Below are 15520 nucleotides of genomic sequence, written 5' to 3'. Positions count from 1 at the left end.
AGTAAGTAGTGTGTCAGTCTTAGTTTGAACTTCAAATGGGGTACTTTTCTTTCCTATTTTTATGGCATTTCTCTTCCACCAGACTTGAAGGCCACAGCTCTTTTACATTGAATGCCAAAACATTATCAATCAAAAATGAAGAAAAGCCAAATTGACGGAGAGGACAATGGTGCTTCTGACTTCCTTGACAACTTGGAGTGATAAGGGAGAGATGGTAATTATTAAAAACCTAAAGCCAAAATAGTATCTTGTGCAAAATGAAGAAAAGGCACATTCAGATTTTTGGCCACAAAAGAACTTTCATCCAGAAACATTAAACTGACCCTCTGGACCATCGAATGCAGGTCCAAGTCTAAATGGAGGCTCATTCCCATACCGGGAGTCGAACCCGGGCCACCTGGGTGAGTACCAGGAATCCTAACCGCTAGACCATATGGGAGCAGATAAGGTTTTGTGTATGTAATATAAAAAAAAATGAATAAAGTAAAAAGTCATTACTTGCTTTAATTTATCCATGTTGCGATGGGGTGAAAATGTCTGGTCTCGCTAGTGCAGTAAGTAGTGTGTCAGTCTTAGTTTGAACTTCAAATGGGGTACTTTTCTTTCCTATTTTTATGGCATTTCTCTTCCACCAGACTTGAAGGCCACAGCTCTTTTACATTGAATGCCAAAACATTATCAATCAAAAATTAAGAAAAGCCATATTGACGGAGAGGACAATGGTGCTTCTGACTTCCTTGACAACTTGGAGTGATAAGGGAGAGATGGTAATTATTCAAAACCTAAAGCCAAAATAGTATCTTGTGCAAAATGAAGAAAAGGCACATTCAGATTTTTGGCCACAAAAGCACTTTCATCCAGAAACATTAAACTGACCCACTCGACCATCGAATGCAGGTTCAAGTCTAAATTGAGGCTCATTCCCATACCGGGAGTCGAACCCGGGCCACCTGGGTGAGAACCAGGAATCCTAACCGCTAGACCATATGGGAGCAGATAAGGTTTTGTGTATGTAATATAAAAAAAAAATGAATAAAGTAAAAAGTCATTACTTGCTTTAATTTATCCATGTTGCGATGGGGTGAAAATGTCTGGTCTCGCTAGTGCAGTAAGTAGTGTGTCAGTCTTAGTTTGAACTTCAAATGGGGTACTTTTCTTTCCTATTTTTATGGCATTTCTCTTCCACCAGACTTGAAGGCCACAGCTCTTTTACATTGAATGCCAAAACATTATCAATCAAAAATGAAGAAAAGCCAAATTGACGGAGAGGACAATGGTGCTTCTGACTTCCTTGACAACTTGGAGTGATAAGGGAGAGATGGTAATTATTCAAAACCTAAAGCCAAAATAGTATCTTGTGCAAAATGAAGAAAAGGCACATTCAGATTTTTGGCCACAAAAGCACTTTCATCCAGAAACATTAAACTGACCCACTCGACCATCGAATGCAGGTTCAAGTCTAAATTGAAGCTCATTCCCATACCGGGAGTCGAACCCGGGCCACCTGGGTGAGAACCAGGAATCCTAACCGCTAGACCATATGGGAGCAGATAAGGTTTTGTGTATGTAATATAAAAAAAAATGAATAAAGTAAAAAGTCATTACTTGCTTTAATTTATCCATGTTGCGATGGGGTGAAAATGTCTGGTCTCGCTAGTGCAGTGTGTAGTGTGTCAGTCTTAGTTTGAACTTCAAAAGGGGTACTTTTCTTTCCTATTTTTATGACTTTTCTCTTCCACCAGACTTGAAGGCCACAGCTCTTTTACATTGAATGCCAAAACATTATCAATCAAAAAAGAAGGAAAGCCAAATTGACGGAGAGGACAATGGTGCTTCTGACTTCCTTGACAACTTGGAGTGATAAGGGAGAGATGGTAATTATTCAAAACCTAAAGCCAAAATAGTATCTTGTGCAAAATGAAGAAAAGGCACATTCAGATTTTTGGCCACAAAAGCACTTTCATCCAGAAACATTAAACTGACCCACTCGACCATCGAATGCAGGTCCAAGTCTAAATGGAGGCTCATTCCCATACCGGTAGTCGAACCCGGGCCACCTGGGTGAGAACCAGGAATCCTAACCGCTAGACCATATGGGAGCAGATAAGGTTTTGTGTATGTAATATAAAAAAAAAAAATAATAAAGTAAAAAGTCATTACTTGCTTTAATTTATCCATGTTGCGATGGGGTGAAAATGTCTGGTCTCGCTAGTGCAGTAGGTAGTGTGTCAGTCTTAGTTTGAACTTCAAATGGGGTACTTTTCTTTCCTATTTTCATGGCTTTTTTCTTCCACCAGACTTGAAGGCCACAGCTCTTTTACATTGAATGCCAAAACATTATCAATCAAAAATGAAGGAAAGCCAAATTGACGGAGAGGACAATGGTGCTTCTGACTTCCTTGACAACTTGGAGTGATAAGGGAGAGATGGTAATTATTCAAAACCTAAAGCCAAAATAGTATCTTGTGCAAAATGAAGAAAAGGCACATTCAGATTTTTGGCCACAAAAGCACTTTCATCCAGAAATATTAAACTGACCCTCTGGACCATCGAATGCAGGTCCAAGTCTAAATGGAGGCTCATTCCCATACCGGGAGTCGAACCCGGGCCACCTGGGTGAGACCCAGTAATCCTAACCGCTAGACCATATGGGAGCAGATAAGGTTTTGTGTATGTAATATAAAAAAAAATGAATAAAGTAAAAAGTCATTACTTGCTTTAATTTATCCATGTTGCGATGGGGTGAAAATGTCTGGTCTCGCTAGTGCAGTAGGTAGTGTGTCAGTCTTAGTTTGAACTTCAAATGGGGTACTTTTCTTTCCTATTTTTATGGCTTTTCTCTTCCACCAGACTTGAAGGCCACAGCTCTTTTACATTGAATGCCAAAACATTATCAATCAAAAATGAAGGAAAGCCAAATTGACGGAGAGGACAATGGTGCTTCTGACTTCCTTGACAACTTGGAGTGATAAGGGAGAGATGGTAATTATTCAAAACCTAAAGCCAAAATAGTATCTTGTGCAAAATGAAGAAAAGGCACATTCAGATTTTTGGCCACACAAGAACTTTCATCCAGAAATATTAAACTGACCCACTCGACCATCGAAAGCAGGTTCAAGTCTAAATGGAGGCTCATTCCCATACCGGGAGTCGAACCCGGGCCACCAGAGTGAGAACCAGCAATTATAACCTTAAGAACATATGGGAGCAGATAAAGTTTTCTGTATGTAATATAAAAAAAAAAATTAATAAAGTATAAAGTCATTACTTGCTTTAATTTATCCATGTTGCGATGGGGTGAAAATGTCTGGTCTCGCTAGTGCAGTAGGTAGTGTGTCAGTCTTAGTTTGAACTTCAAATGGGGTACTTTTCTTTCCTATTTTCATGGCTTTTTTCTTCCACCAGACTTGAAGGCCACAGCTCTTTTACATTGAATGCCAAAACATTATCAATCAAAAATGAAGGAAAGCCAAATTGATGGAGAGGACAATGGTGCTTCTGACTTCCTTGACAACTTGGAGTGATAAGGGAGAGATGGTAATTATTCAAAACCTAAAGCCAAAATAGTTTCTTGTGCAAAATGAAGAAAAGGCACATTCAGATTTTTGGCCACAAAAGCACTTTCATCCAGAAACATTAAACTGACCCACTGGACCATCGAATGCAGGTCCAAGTCTAAATGGAGGCTCATTCCCATACCGGGAGTCGAACCTGGGCCATCTGAGTGAGAACCAGGAATCCTAACCGCTAGACCATATGGGAGCAGATAAGGTTTTGTGTATGTAATATAAAAAAAAAAATAATAAAGTAAAAAGTCATTACTTGCTTTAATTTATCCATGTTGCGATGGGGTGAAAATGTCTGGTCTCGCTAGTGCAGTAGGTAGTGTGTCAGTCTTAGTTTGAACTTCAAATGGGGTACTTTTCTTTCCTATTTTCATGGCTTTTCTCTTCCACCAGACTTGAAGGCCACAGCTATTTTAATAATAATAAAGTAAAAAGTCATTACTTGCTTTAATTTATCCATGTTGCGATGGGGTGAAAATGTCTGGTCTCGCTAGTGCAGTAGGTAGTGTGTCAGTCTTAGTTTGAACTTCAAATGGGGTACTTTTCTTTCCTATTTTCATGGCTTTTCTCTTCCACCAGACTTGAAGGCCACAGCTATTTTACATTGAATGCCAAAACATTATCAATCAAAAATGAAGAAAAGCCAAATTGACGGAGAGGACAATGGTGCTTCTGACTTCCTTGACAACTTGGAGTGATAAGGGAGAGATGGTAATTATTCAAAACCTAAAGCCAAAATAGTATCTTGTGCAAAATGAAGAAAAGGCACATTCAGATTTTTGGCCACAAAAGCACTTTCATCCAGAAACATTAAACTGACCCACTCGACCATCGAATGCTGGTCCAAGTCTAAATGGAGGCCCATTCCCATACCGGTAGTCGAACCCGGGCCACCTGGGTGAGAACCAGGAATCCTAACCGCTAGACCATATGGGAGCAGATAAGGTTTTGTGTATGTAATATAAAAAAAAAAAAATAATAAAGTAAAAAGTCATTACTTGCTTTAATTTATCCATGTTGCGATGGGGTGAAAATGTCTGGTCTCGCTAGTGCAGTAGGTAGTGTGTCAGTCTTAGTTTGAACTTCAAATGGGGTACTTTTCTTTCCTATTTTCATGGCTTTTCTCTTCCACCAGACTTGAAGGCCACAGCTATTTTAATAATAATAAAGTAAAAAGTCATTACTTGCTTTAATTTATCCATGTTGCGATGGGGTGAAAATGTCTGGTCTCGCTAGTGCAGTAGGTAGTGTGTCAGTCTTAGTTTGAACTTCAAATGGGGTACTTTTCTTTCCTATTTTCATGGCTTTTCTCTTCCACCAGACTTGAAGGCCACAGCTATTTTACATTGAATGCCAAAACATTATCAATCAAAAATGAAGAAAAGCCAAATTGACGGAGAGGACAATGGTGCTTCTGACTTCCTTGACAACTTGGAGTGATAAGGGAGAGATGGTAATTATTCAAAACCTAAAGCCAAAATAGTATCTTGTGCAAAATGAAGAAAAGGCACATTCAGATTTTTGGCCACAAAAGCACTTTCATCCAGAAACATTAAACTGACCCACTCGACCATCGAATGCAGGTCCAAGTCTAAATGGAGGCCCATTCCCATACCGGTAGTCGAACCCGGGCCACCTGGGTGAGAACCAGGAATCCTAACCGCTAGACCATATGGGAGCAGATAAGGTTTTGTGTATGTAATATAAAAAAAAAAAATAATAAAGTAAAAAGTCATTACTTGCTTTAATTTATCCATGTTGCGATGGGGTGAAAATGTCTGGTCTCGCTAGTGCAGTAGGTAGTGTGTCAGTCTTAGTTTGAACTTCAAATGGGGTACTTTTCTTTCCTATTTTCATGGCTTTTTTCTTCCACCAGACTTGAAGGCCACAGCTCTTTTACATTGAATGCCAAAACATTATCAATCAAAAATGAAGGAAAGCCAAATTGACGGAGAGGACAATGGTGCTTCTGACTTCCTTGACAACTTGGAGTGATAAGGGAGAGATGGTAATTATTCAAAACCTAAAGCCAAAATAGTATCTTGTGCAAAATGAAGAAAAGGCACATTCAGATTTTTGGCCACAAAAGCACTTTCATCCAGAAATATTAAACTGACCCTCTGGACCATCGAATGCAGGTCCAAGTCTAAATGGAGGCTCATTCCCATACCGGGAGTCGAACCCGGGCCACCTGGGTGAGACCCAGGAATCCTAACCGCTAGACCATATGGGAGCAGATAAGGTTTTGTGTATGTAATATAAAAAAAAATGAATAAAGTAAAAAGTCATTACTTGCTTTAATTTATCCATGTTGCGATGGGGTGAAAATGTCTGGTCTCGCTAGTGCAGTAGGTAGTGTGTCAGTCTTAGTTTGAACTTCAAATGGGGTACTTTTCTTTCCTATTTTTATGGCTTTTCTCTTCCACCAGACTTGAAGGCCACAGCTCTTTTACATTGAATGCCAAAACATTATCAATCAAAAATGAAGGAAAGCCAAATTGACGGAGAGGACAATGGTGCTTCTGACTTCCTTGACAACTTGGAGTGATAAGGGAGAGATGGTAATTATTCAAAACCTAAAGCCAAAATAGTATCTTGTGCAAAATGAAGAAAAGGCACATTCAGATTTTTGGCCACACAAGAACTTTCATCCAGAAATATTAAACTGACCCACTCGACCATCGAAAGCAGGTTCAAGTCTAAATGGAGGCTCATTCCCATACCGGGAGTCGAACCTGGGCCATCTGAGTGAGAACCAGGAATCCTAACCGCTAGACCATATGGGAGCAGATAAGGTTTTGTGTATGTAATATAAAAAAAAAATAATAAAGTAAAAAGTCATTACTTGCTTTAATTTATCCATGTTGCGATGGGGTGAAATGTCTGGTCTCGCTAGTGCAGTAGGTAGTGTGTCAGTCTTAGTTTGAACTTCAAATGGGGTACTTTTCTTTCCTATTTTCATGGCTTTTCTCTTCCACCAGACTTGAAGGCCACAGCTATTTTAATAATAATAAAGTAAAAAGTCATTACTTGCTTTAATTTATCCATGTTGCGATGGGGTGAAAATGTCTGGTCTCGCTAGTGCAGTAGGTAGTGTGTCAGTCTTAGTTTGAACTTCAAATGGGGTACTTTTCTTTCCTATTTTCATGGCTTTTCTCTTCCACCAGACTTGAAGGCCACAGCTATTTTACATTGAATGCCAAAACATTATCAATCAAAAATGAAGAAAAGCCAAATTGACGGAGAGGACAATGGTGCTTCTGACTTCCTTGACAACTTGGAGTGATAAGGGAGAGATGGTAATTATTCAAAACCTAAAGCCAAAATAGTATCTTGTGCAAAATGAAGAAAAGGCACATTCAGATTTTTGGCCACAAAAGCACTTTCATCCAGAAACATTAAACTGACCCACTCGACCATCGAATGCAGGTCCAAGTCTAAATGGAGGCCCATTCCCATACCGGTAGTCGAACCCGGGCCACCTGGGTGAGAACCAGGAATCCTAACCGCTAGACCATATGGGAGCAGATAAGGTTTTGTGTATGTAATATAAAAAAAAAAAATAATAAAGTAAAAAGTCATTACTTGCTTTAATTTATCCATGTTGCGATGGGGTGAAAATGTCTGGTCTCGCTAGTGCAGTAGGTAGTGTGTCAGTCTTAGTTTGAACTTCAAATGGGGTACTTTTCTTTCCTATTTTCATGGCTTTTCTCTTCCACCAGACTTGAAGGCCACAGCTATTTTAATAATAATAAAGTAAAAAGTCATTACTTGCTTTAATTTATCCATGTTGCGATGGGGTGAAAATGTCTGGTCTCGCTAGTGCAGTAGGTAGTGTGTCAGTCTTAGTTTGAACTTCAAATGGGGTACTTTTCTTTCCTATTTTCATGGCTTTTCTCTTCCACCAGACTTGAAGGCCACAGCTATTTTACATTGAATGCCAAAACATTATCAATCAAAAATGAAGAAAAGCCAAATTGACGGAGAGGACAATGGTGCTTCTGACTTCCTTGACAACTTGGAGTGATAAGGGAGAGATGGTAATTATTCAAAACCTAAAGCCAAAATAGTATCTTGTGCAAAATGAAGAAAAGGCACATTCAGATTTTTGGCCACAAAAGCACTTTCATCCAGAAACATTAAACTGACCCACTCGACCATCGAATGCAGGTCCAAGTCTAAATGGAGGCCCATTCCCATACCGGTAGTCGAACCCGGGCCACCTGGGTGAGAACCAGGAATCCTAACCGCTAGACCATATGGGAGCAGATAAGGTTTTGTGTATGTAATATAAAAAAAAAAAATAATAAAGTAAAAAGTCATTACTTGCTTTAATTTATCCATGTTGCGATGGGGTGAAAATGTCTGGTCTCGCTAGTGCAGTAGGTAGTGTGTCAGTCTTAGTTTGAACTTCAAATGGGGTACTTTTCTTTCCTATTTTCATGGCTTTTCTCTTCCACCAGACTTGAAGGCCACAGCTCTTTTACATTGAATGCCAAAACATTATCAATAAAAAATGAAGAAAAGCCATATTGACGGAGAGGACAATGGTGCTTCTGACTTCCTTGACAACTTGGAGTGATAAGGGAGAGATGGTAATTATTCAAAACCTAAAGCCAAAATAGTATCTTGTGCAAAATGAAGAAAAGGCACATTCAGATTTTTGGCCACAAAAGCACTCTCATCCAGAAACATTAAACTGACCCACTCGACCATCTAATGCAGGTTCAAGTCTAAATGGAGGCTCATTCCCATACCGGGAGTCGAACCCGGGCCACCTGGGTGAGAACCAGGAATCCTAACCGCTAGACCATATGGGAGCAGATAAGGTTTTGTGTATGTAATATAAAAAAAAAATGAATAAAGTAAAAAGTCATTACTTGCTTTAATTTATCCATGTTGCGATGGGGTGAAAATGTCTGGTCTCGCTAGTGCAGTAAGTAGTGTGTCAGTCTTAGTTTGAACTTCAAATGGGGTACTTTTCTTTCCTATTTTTATGGCATTTCTCTTCCACCAGACTTGAAGGCCACAGCTCTTTTACATTGAATGCCAAAACATTATCAATCAAAAATGAAGAAAAGCCAAATTGACGGAGAGGACAATGGTGCTTCTGACTTCCTTGACAACTTGGAGTGATAAGGGAGAGATGGTAATTATTAAAAACCTAAAGCCAAAATAGTATCTTGTGCAAAATGAAGAAAAGGCACATTCAGATTTTTGGCCACAATAGCACTTTCATCCAGAAACATTAAACTGACCCACTCGACCATCGAATGCAGGTTCAAGTCTAAATTGAGGCTCATTCCCATACCGGGAGTCGAACCCGGGCCACCTGGGTGAGAACCAGGAATCCTAACCGCTAGACCATATGGGAGCAGATAAGGTTTTGTGTATGTAATATAAAAAAAAAATGAATAAAGTAAAAAGTCATTACTTGCTTTAATTTATCCATGTTGCGATGGGGTGAAAATGTCTGGTCTCGCTAGTGCAGTAGGTAGTGTGTCAGTCTTAGTTTGAACTTCAAATGGGGTACTTTTCTTTCCTATTTTCATGGCTTTTCTCTTCCACCAGACTTGAAGGCCACAGCTATTTTAATAATAATAAAGTAAAAAGTCATTACTTGCTTTAATTTATCCATGTTGCGATGGGGTGAAAATGTCTGGTCTCGCTAGTGCAGTAGGTAGTGTGTCAGTCTTAGTTTGAACTTCAAATGGGGTACTTTTCTTTCCTATTTTCATGGCTTTTCTCTTCCACCAGACTTGAAGGCCACAGCTATTTTACATTGAATGCCAAAACATTATCAATCAAAAATGAAGAAAAGCCAAATTGACGGAGAGGACAATGGTGCTTCTGACTTCCTTGACAACTTGGAGTGATAAGGGAGAGATGGTAATTATTCAAAACCTAAAGCCAAAATAGTATCTTGTGCAAAATGAAGAAAAGGCACATTCAGATTTTTGGCCACAAAAGCACTTTCATCCAGAAACATTAAACTGACCCACTCGACCATCGAATGCAGGTCCAAGTCTAAATGGAGGCCCATTCCCATACCGGTAGTCGAACCCGGGCCACCTGGGTGAGAACCAGGAATCCTAACCGCTAGACCATATGGGAGCAGATAAGGTTTTGTGTATGTAATATAAAAAAAAAATGAATAAAGTAAAAAGTCATTACTTGCTTTAATTTATCCATGTTGCGATGGGGTGAAAATGTCTGGTCTCGCTAGTGCAGTAAGTAGTGTGTCAGTCTTAGTTTGAACTTCAAATGGGGTACTTTTCTTTCCTATTTTTATGGCATTTCTCTTCCACCAGACTTGAAGGCCACAGCTCTTTTACATTGAATGCCAAAACATTATCAATCAAAAATGAAGAAAAGCCAAATTGACGGAGAGGACAATGGTGCTTCTGACTTCCTTGACAACTTGGAGTGATAAGGGAGAGATGGTAATTATTAAAAACCTAAAGCCAAAATAGTATCTTGTGCAAAATGAAGAAAAGGCACATTCAGATTTTTGGCCACAATAGCACTTTCATCCAGAAACATTAAACTGACCCACTCGACCATCGAATGCAGGTTCAAGTCTAAATTGAGGCTCATTCCCATACCGGGAGTCGAACCCGGGCCACCTGGGTGAGAACCAGGAATCCTAACCGCTAGACCATATGGGAGCAGATAAGGTTTTGTGTATGTAATATAAAAAAAAAATGAATAAAGTAAAAAGTCATTACTTGCTTTAATTTATCCATGTTGCGATGGGGTGAAAATGTCTGGTCTCGCTAGTGCAGTAGGTAGTGTGTCAGTCTTAGTTTGAACTTCAAATGGGGTACTTTTCTTTCCTATTTTCATGGCTTTTCTCTTCCACCAGACTTGAAGGCCACAGCTATTTTAATAATAATAAAGTAAAAAGTCATTACTTGCTTTAATTTATCCATGTTGCGATGGGGTGAAAATGTCTGGTCTCGCTAGTGCAGTAGGTAGTGTGTCAGTCTTAGTTTGAACTTCAAATGGGGTACTTTTCTTTCCTATTTTCATGGCTTTTCTCTTCCACCAGACTTGAAGGCCACAGCTATTTTACATTGAATGCCAAAACATTATCAATCAAAAATGAAGAAAAGCCAAATTGACGGAGAGGACAATGGTGCTTCTGACTTCCTTGACAACTTGGAGTGATAAGGGAGAGATGGTAATTATTCAAAACCTAAAGCCAAAATAGTATCTTGTGCAAAATGAAGAAAAGGCACATTCAGATTTTTGGCCACAAAAGCACTTTCATCCAGAAACATTAAACTGACCCACTCGACCATCGAATGCAGGTCCAAGTCTAAATGGAGGCCCATTCCCATACCGGTAGTCGAACCCGGGCCACCTGGGTGAGAACCAGGAATCCTAACCGCTAGACCATATGGGAGCAGATAAGGTTTTGTGTATGTAATATAAAAAAAAAAAATAATAAAGTAAAAAGTCATTACTTGCTTTAATTTATCCATGTTGCGATGGGGTGAAAATGTCTGGTCTCGCTAGTGCAGTAGGTAGTGTGTCAGTCTTAGTTTGAACTTCAAATGGGGTACTTTTCTTTCCTATTTTCATGGCTTTTCTCTTCCACCAGACTTGAAGGCCACAGCTATTTTAATAATAATAAAGTAAAAAGTCATTACTTGCTTTAATTTATCCATGTTGCGATGGGGTGAAAATGTCTGGTCTCGCTAGTGCAGTAGGTAGTGTGTCAGTCTTAGTTTGAACTTCAAATGGGGTACTTTTCTTTCCTATTTTCATGGCTTTTCTCTTCCACCAGACTTGAAGGCCACAGCTATTTTACATTGAATGCCAAAACATTATCAATCAAAAATGAAGAAAAGCCAAATTGACGGAGAGGACAATGGTGCTTCTGACTTCCTTGACAACTTGGAGTGATAAGGGAGAGATGGTAATTATTCAAAACCTAAAGCCAAAATAGTATCTTGTGCAAAATGAAGAAAAGGCACATTCAGATTTTTGGCCACAAAAGCACTTTCATCCAGAAACATTAAACTGACCCACTCGACCATCGAATGCAGGTCCAAGTCTAAATGGAGGCCCATTCCCATACCGGTAGTCGAACCCGGGCCACCTGGGTGAGAACCAGGAATCCTAACCGCTAGACCATATGGGAGCAGATAAGGTTTTGTGTATGTAATATAAAAAAAAAAAATAATAAAGTAAAAAGTCATTACTTGCTTTAATTTATCCATGTTGCGATGGGGTGAAAATGTCTGGTCTCGCTAGTGCAGTAGGTAGTGTGTCAGTCTTAGTTTGAACTTCAAATGGGGTACTTTTCTTTCCTATTTTCATGGCTTTTCTCTTCCACCAGACTTGAAGGCCACAGCTCTTTTACATTGAATGCCAAAACATTATCAATAAAAAATGAAGAAAAGCCATATTGACGGAGAGGACAATGGTGCTTCTGACTTCCTTGACAACTTGGAGTGATAAGGGAGAGATGGTAATTATTCAAAACCTAAAGCCAAAATAGTATCTTGTGCAAAATGAAGAAAAGGCACATTCAGATTTTTGGCCACAAAAGCACTCTCATCCAGAAACATTAAACTGACCCACTCGACCATCTAATGCAGGTTCAAGTCTAAATGGAGGCTCATTCCCATACCGGGAGTCGAACCCGGGCCACCTGGGTGAGAACCAGGAATCCTAACCGCTAGACCATATGGGAGCAGATAAGGTTTTGTGTATGTAATATAAAAAAAAAATGAATAAAGTAAAAAGTCATTACTTGCTTTAATTTATCCATGTTGCGATGGGGTGAAAATGTCTGGTCTCGCTAGTGCAGTAAGTAGTGTGTCAGTCTTAGTTTGAACTTCAAATGGGGTACTTTTCTTTCCTATTTTTATGGCATTTCTCTTCCACCAGACTTGAAGGCCACAGCTCTTTTACATTGAATGCCAAAACATTATCAATCAAAAATGAAGAAAAGCCAAATTGACGGAGAGGACAATGGTGCTTCTGACTTCCTTGACAACTTGGAGTGATAAGGGAGAGATGGTAATTATTAAAAACCTAAAGCCAAAATAGTATCTTGTGCAAAATGAAGAAAAGGCACATTCAGATTTTTGGCCACAATAGCACTTTCATCCAGAAACATTAAACTGACCCACTCGACCATCGAATGCAGGTTCAAGTCTAAATTGAGGCTCATTCCCATACCGGGAGTCGAACCCGGGCCACCTGGGTGAGAACCAGGAATCCTAACCGCTAGACCATATGGGAGCAGATAAGGTTTTGTGTATGTAATATAAAAAAAAAATGAATAAAGTAAAAAGTCATTACTTGCTTTAAATTTATCCATGTTGCGATGGGGTGAAAATGTCTGGTCTCGCTAGTGCAGTAGGTAGTGTGTCAGTCTTAGTTTGAACTTCAAATGGGGTACTTTTCTTTCCTATTTTCATGGCTTTTCTCTTCCACCAGACTTGAAGGCCACAGCTATTTTAATAATAATAAAGTAAAAAGTCATTACTTGCTTTAATTATCCATGTTGCGATGGGGTGAAAATGTCTGGTCTCGCTAGTGCAGTAGGTAGTGTGTCAGTCTTAGTTTGAACTTCAAATGGGGTACTTTTCTTTCCTATTTTCATGGCTTTCTCTTCCACCAGACTTGAAGGCACAGCTATTTTACATTGAATGCCAAAACATTATCAATCAAAAATGAAGAAAAGCCAAATTGACGGAGAGGACAATGGTGCTTCTGACTTCCTTGACAACTTGGAGTGATAAGGGAGAGATGGTAATTATTCAAAACCTAAAGCAAAATAGTATCTTGTGCAAATGAAGAAAAGGCACATTCAGATTTTTGGCCACAAAAGCACTTTCATCCAGAAACATTAAACTGACCCACTGACCATCGAATGCAGGTCCAAGTCTAAATGGAGGCCCATTCCCATACCGGTAGTCGAACCCGGGCCACCTGGGTGAGAACCAGGAATCCTAACCGCTAGACCATATGGGAGCAGATAAGGTTTTGTGTATGTAATATAAAAAAAAAAAATAATAAAGTAAAAAGTCATTACTTGCTTTAATTTATCCATGTTGCGATGGGGTGAAAATGTCTGGTCTCGCTAGTGCAGTAGGTAGTGGTGTCAGTCTTAGTTTGAACTTCAAATGGGGTACTTTTCTTTCCTATTTTCATGGCTTTTCTCTTCCACCAGACTTGAAGGCCACAGCTATTTTAATAATAATAAAGTAAAAAGTCATTACTTGCTTTAATTTATCCATGTTGCGATGGGGTGAAAATGTCTGGTCTCGCTAGTGCAGTAGGTAGTGTGTCAGTCTTAGTTTGAACTTCAAATGGGGTACTTTTCTTTCCTATTTTCATGGCTTTTCTCTTCCACCAGACTTGAAGGCCACAGCTATTTTACATTGAATGCCAAAACATTATCAATCAAAAATGAAGAAAAGCCAAATTGACGGAGAGGACAATGGTGCTTCTGACTTCCTTGACAACTTGGAGTGATAAGGGAGAGATGGTAATTATTCAAAACCTAAAGCCAAAATAGTATCTTGTGCAAAATGAAGAAAAGGCACATTCAGATTTTTGGCCACAAAAGCACTTTCATCCAGAAACATTAAACTGACCCACTCGACCATCGAATGCAGGTCCAAGTCTAAATGGAGGCCCATTCCCATACCGGTAGTCGAACCCGGGCCACCTGGGTGAGAACCAGGAATCCTAACCGCTAGACCATATGGGAGCAGATAAGGTTTTGTGTATGTAATATAAAAAAAAAAAATAATAAAGTAAAAAGTCATTACTTGCTTTAATTTATCCATGTTGCGATGGGGTGAAAATGTCTGGTCTCGCTAGTGCAGTAGGTAGTGTGTCAGTCTTAGTTTGAACTTCAAATGGGGTACTTTTCTTTCCTATTTTCATGGCTTTTCTCTTCCACCAGACTTGAAGGCCACAGCTCTTTTACATTGAATGCCAAAACATTATCAATAAAAAATGAAGAAAAGCCATATTGACGGAGAGGACAATGGTGCTTCTGACTTCCTTGACAACTTGGAGTGATAAGGGAGAGATGGTAATTATTCAAAACCTAAAGCCAAAATAGTATCTTGTGCAAAATGAAGAAAAGGCACATTCAGATTTTTGGCCACAAAAGCACTCTCATCCAGAAACATTAAACTGACCCACTCGACCATCTAATGCAGGTTCAAGTCTAAATGGAGGCTCATTCCCATACCGGGAGTCGAACCCGGGCCACCTGGGTGAGAACCAGGAATCCTAACCGCTAGACCATATGGGAGCAGATAAGGTTTTGTGTATGTAATATAAAAAAAAAATGAATAAAGTAAAAAGTCATTACTTGCTTTAATTTATCCATGTTGCGATGGGGTGAAAATGTCTGGTCTCGCTAGTGCAGTAAGTAGTGTGTCAGTCTTAGTTTGAACTTCAAATGGGGTACTTTTCTTTCCTATTTTTATGGCATTTCTCTTCCACCAGACTTGAAGGCCACAGCTCTTTTACATTGAATGCCAAAACATTATCAATCAAAAATGAAGAAAAGCCAAATTGACGGAGAGGACAATGGTGCTTCTGACTTCCTTGACAACTTGGAGTGATAAGGGAGAGATGGTAATTATTAAAAACCTAAAGCCAAAATAGTATCTTGTGCAAAATGAAGAAAAGGCACATTCAGATTTTTGGCCACAATAGCACTTTCATCCAGAAACATTAAACTGACCCACTCGACCATCGAATGCAGGTTCAAGTCTAAATTGAGGCTCATTCCCATACCGGGAGTCGAACCCGGGCCACCTGGGTGAGAACCAGGAATCCTAACCGCTAGACCATATGGGAGCAGATAAGGTTTTGTGTATGTAATATAAAAAAAAAATGAATAAAGTAAAAAGTCATTACTTGCTTTAATTTATCCATGTTGCGATGGGGTGAAAATGTCTGGTCTCGCT

At 39.4% G+C, this 15520-nt stretch overlaps 22 non-coding genes across 22 annotated transcripts; all 22 read right to left on the bottom strand.

Moving 5' to 3' along the window:
* Positions 1 to 367: 367 nt before the first annotated feature.
* On the bottom strand, positions 368 to 439 carry TRNAE-CUC (transfer RNA glutamic acid (anticodon CUC)). The gene has a single exon. It is a non-coding gene; the product is annotated as a tRNA-Glu (tRNA).
* A 481-nt stretch (positions 440 to 920) lies between these two features.
* On the bottom strand, positions 921 to 992 carry TRNAE-CUC (transfer RNA glutamic acid (anticodon CUC)). The gene has a single exon. It is a non-coding gene; the product is annotated as a tRNA-Glu (tRNA).
* Positions 993 to 1474: 482 nt separating this feature from the next.
* TRNAE-CUC (transfer RNA glutamic acid (anticodon CUC)) lies at positions 1475 to 1546 on the bottom strand. The gene has a single exon. It is a non-coding gene; the product is annotated as a tRNA-Glu (tRNA).
* A 481-nt stretch (positions 1547 to 2027) lies between these two features.
* Positions 2028 to 2099, bottom strand: TRNAE-CUC (transfer RNA glutamic acid (anticodon CUC)). Its single transcript has one exon. It is a non-coding gene; the product is annotated as a tRNA-Glu (tRNA).
* Positions 2100 to 2582: 483 nt separating this feature from the next.
* Positions 2583 to 2654, bottom strand: TRNAE-CUC (transfer RNA glutamic acid (anticodon CUC)). The gene has a single exon. It is a non-coding gene; the product is annotated as a tRNA-Glu (tRNA).
* Positions 2655 to 4430: 1776 nt separating this feature from the next.
* On the bottom strand, positions 4431 to 4502 carry TRNAE-CUC (transfer RNA glutamic acid (anticodon CUC)). Its single transcript has one exon. It is a non-coding gene; the product is annotated as a tRNA-Glu (tRNA).
* Positions 4503 to 5172: 670 nt separating this feature from the next.
* Positions 5173 to 5244, bottom strand: TRNAE-CUC (transfer RNA glutamic acid (anticodon CUC)). The gene has a single exon. It is a non-coding gene; the product is annotated as a tRNA-Glu (tRNA).
* Positions 5245 to 5727: 483 nt separating this feature from the next.
* TRNAE-CUC (transfer RNA glutamic acid (anticodon CUC)) lies at positions 5728 to 5799 on the bottom strand. The gene has a single exon. It is a non-coding gene; the product is annotated as a tRNA-Glu (tRNA).
* Positions 5800 to 7018: 1219 nt separating this feature from the next.
* Positions 7019 to 7090, bottom strand: TRNAE-CUC (transfer RNA glutamic acid (anticodon CUC)). The gene has a single exon. It is a non-coding gene; the product is annotated as a tRNA-Glu (tRNA).
* A 669-nt stretch (positions 7091 to 7759) lies between these two features.
* Positions 7760 to 7831, bottom strand: TRNAE-CUC (transfer RNA glutamic acid (anticodon CUC)). The gene has a single exon. It is a non-coding gene; the product is annotated as a tRNA-Glu (tRNA).
* A 483-nt stretch (positions 7832 to 8314) lies between these two features.
* On the bottom strand, positions 8315 to 8386 carry TRNAE-CUC (transfer RNA glutamic acid (anticodon CUC)). The gene has a single exon. It is a non-coding gene; the product is annotated as a tRNA-Glu (tRNA).
* A 482-nt stretch (positions 8387 to 8868) lies between these two features.
* Positions 8869 to 8940, bottom strand: TRNAE-CUC (transfer RNA glutamic acid (anticodon CUC)). Its single transcript has one exon. It is a non-coding gene; the product is annotated as a tRNA-Glu (tRNA).
* Positions 8941 to 9608: 668 nt separating this feature from the next.
* On the bottom strand, positions 9609 to 9680 carry TRNAE-CUC (transfer RNA glutamic acid (anticodon CUC)). The gene has a single exon. It is a non-coding gene; the product is annotated as a tRNA-Glu (tRNA).
* Positions 9681 to 10162: 482 nt separating this feature from the next.
* Positions 10163 to 10234, bottom strand: TRNAE-CUC (transfer RNA glutamic acid (anticodon CUC)). Its single transcript has one exon. It is a non-coding gene; the product is annotated as a tRNA-Glu (tRNA).
* Positions 10235 to 10902: 668 nt separating this feature from the next.
* TRNAE-CUC (transfer RNA glutamic acid (anticodon CUC)) lies at positions 10903 to 10974 on the bottom strand. The gene has a single exon. It is a non-coding gene; the product is annotated as a tRNA-Glu (tRNA).
* A 669-nt stretch (positions 10975 to 11643) lies between these two features.
* Positions 11644 to 11715, bottom strand: TRNAE-CUC (transfer RNA glutamic acid (anticodon CUC)). Its single transcript has one exon. It is a non-coding gene; the product is annotated as a tRNA-Glu (tRNA).
* Positions 11716 to 12198: 483 nt separating this feature from the next.
* On the bottom strand, positions 12199 to 12270 carry TRNAE-CUC (transfer RNA glutamic acid (anticodon CUC)). Its single transcript has one exon. It is a non-coding gene; the product is annotated as a tRNA-Glu (tRNA).
* Positions 12271 to 12752: 482 nt separating this feature from the next.
* TRNAE-CUC (transfer RNA glutamic acid (anticodon CUC)) lies at positions 12753 to 12824 on the bottom strand. The gene has a single exon. It is a non-coding gene; the product is annotated as a tRNA-Glu (tRNA).
* Positions 12825 to 13487: 663 nt separating this feature from the next.
* Positions 13488 to 13559, bottom strand: TRNAE-CUC (transfer RNA glutamic acid (anticodon CUC)). The gene has a single exon. It is a non-coding gene; the product is annotated as a tRNA-Glu (tRNA).
* Positions 13560 to 14229: 670 nt separating this feature from the next.
* Positions 14230 to 14301, bottom strand: TRNAE-CUC (transfer RNA glutamic acid (anticodon CUC)). Its single transcript has one exon. It is a non-coding gene; the product is annotated as a tRNA-Glu (tRNA).
* Positions 14302 to 14784: 483 nt separating this feature from the next.
* TRNAE-CUC (transfer RNA glutamic acid (anticodon CUC)) lies at positions 14785 to 14856 on the bottom strand. The gene has a single exon. It is a non-coding gene; the product is annotated as a tRNA-Glu (tRNA).
* A 482-nt stretch (positions 14857 to 15338) lies between these two features.
* Positions 15339 to 15410, bottom strand: TRNAE-CUC (transfer RNA glutamic acid (anticodon CUC)). The gene has a single exon. It is a non-coding gene; the product is annotated as a tRNA-Glu (tRNA).
* Positions 15411 to 15520: the final 110 nt, after the last annotated feature.

The sequence above is a fragment of the Rhinoderma darwinii genome, chromosome 3 (assembly GCF_050947455.1).
Source record: "Rhinoderma darwinii isolate aRhiDar2 chromosome 3, aRhiDar2.hap1, whole genome shotgun sequence".
In the NCBI taxonomy this organism is placed as follows: domain Eukaryota; kingdom Metazoa; phylum Chordata; class Amphibia; order Anura; family Rhinodermatidae; genus Rhinoderma; species Rhinoderma darwinii.
Note: the sequence above shows the minus strand (reverse complement) of the source record. Positions and strands in the feature narration are given on the sequence as shown.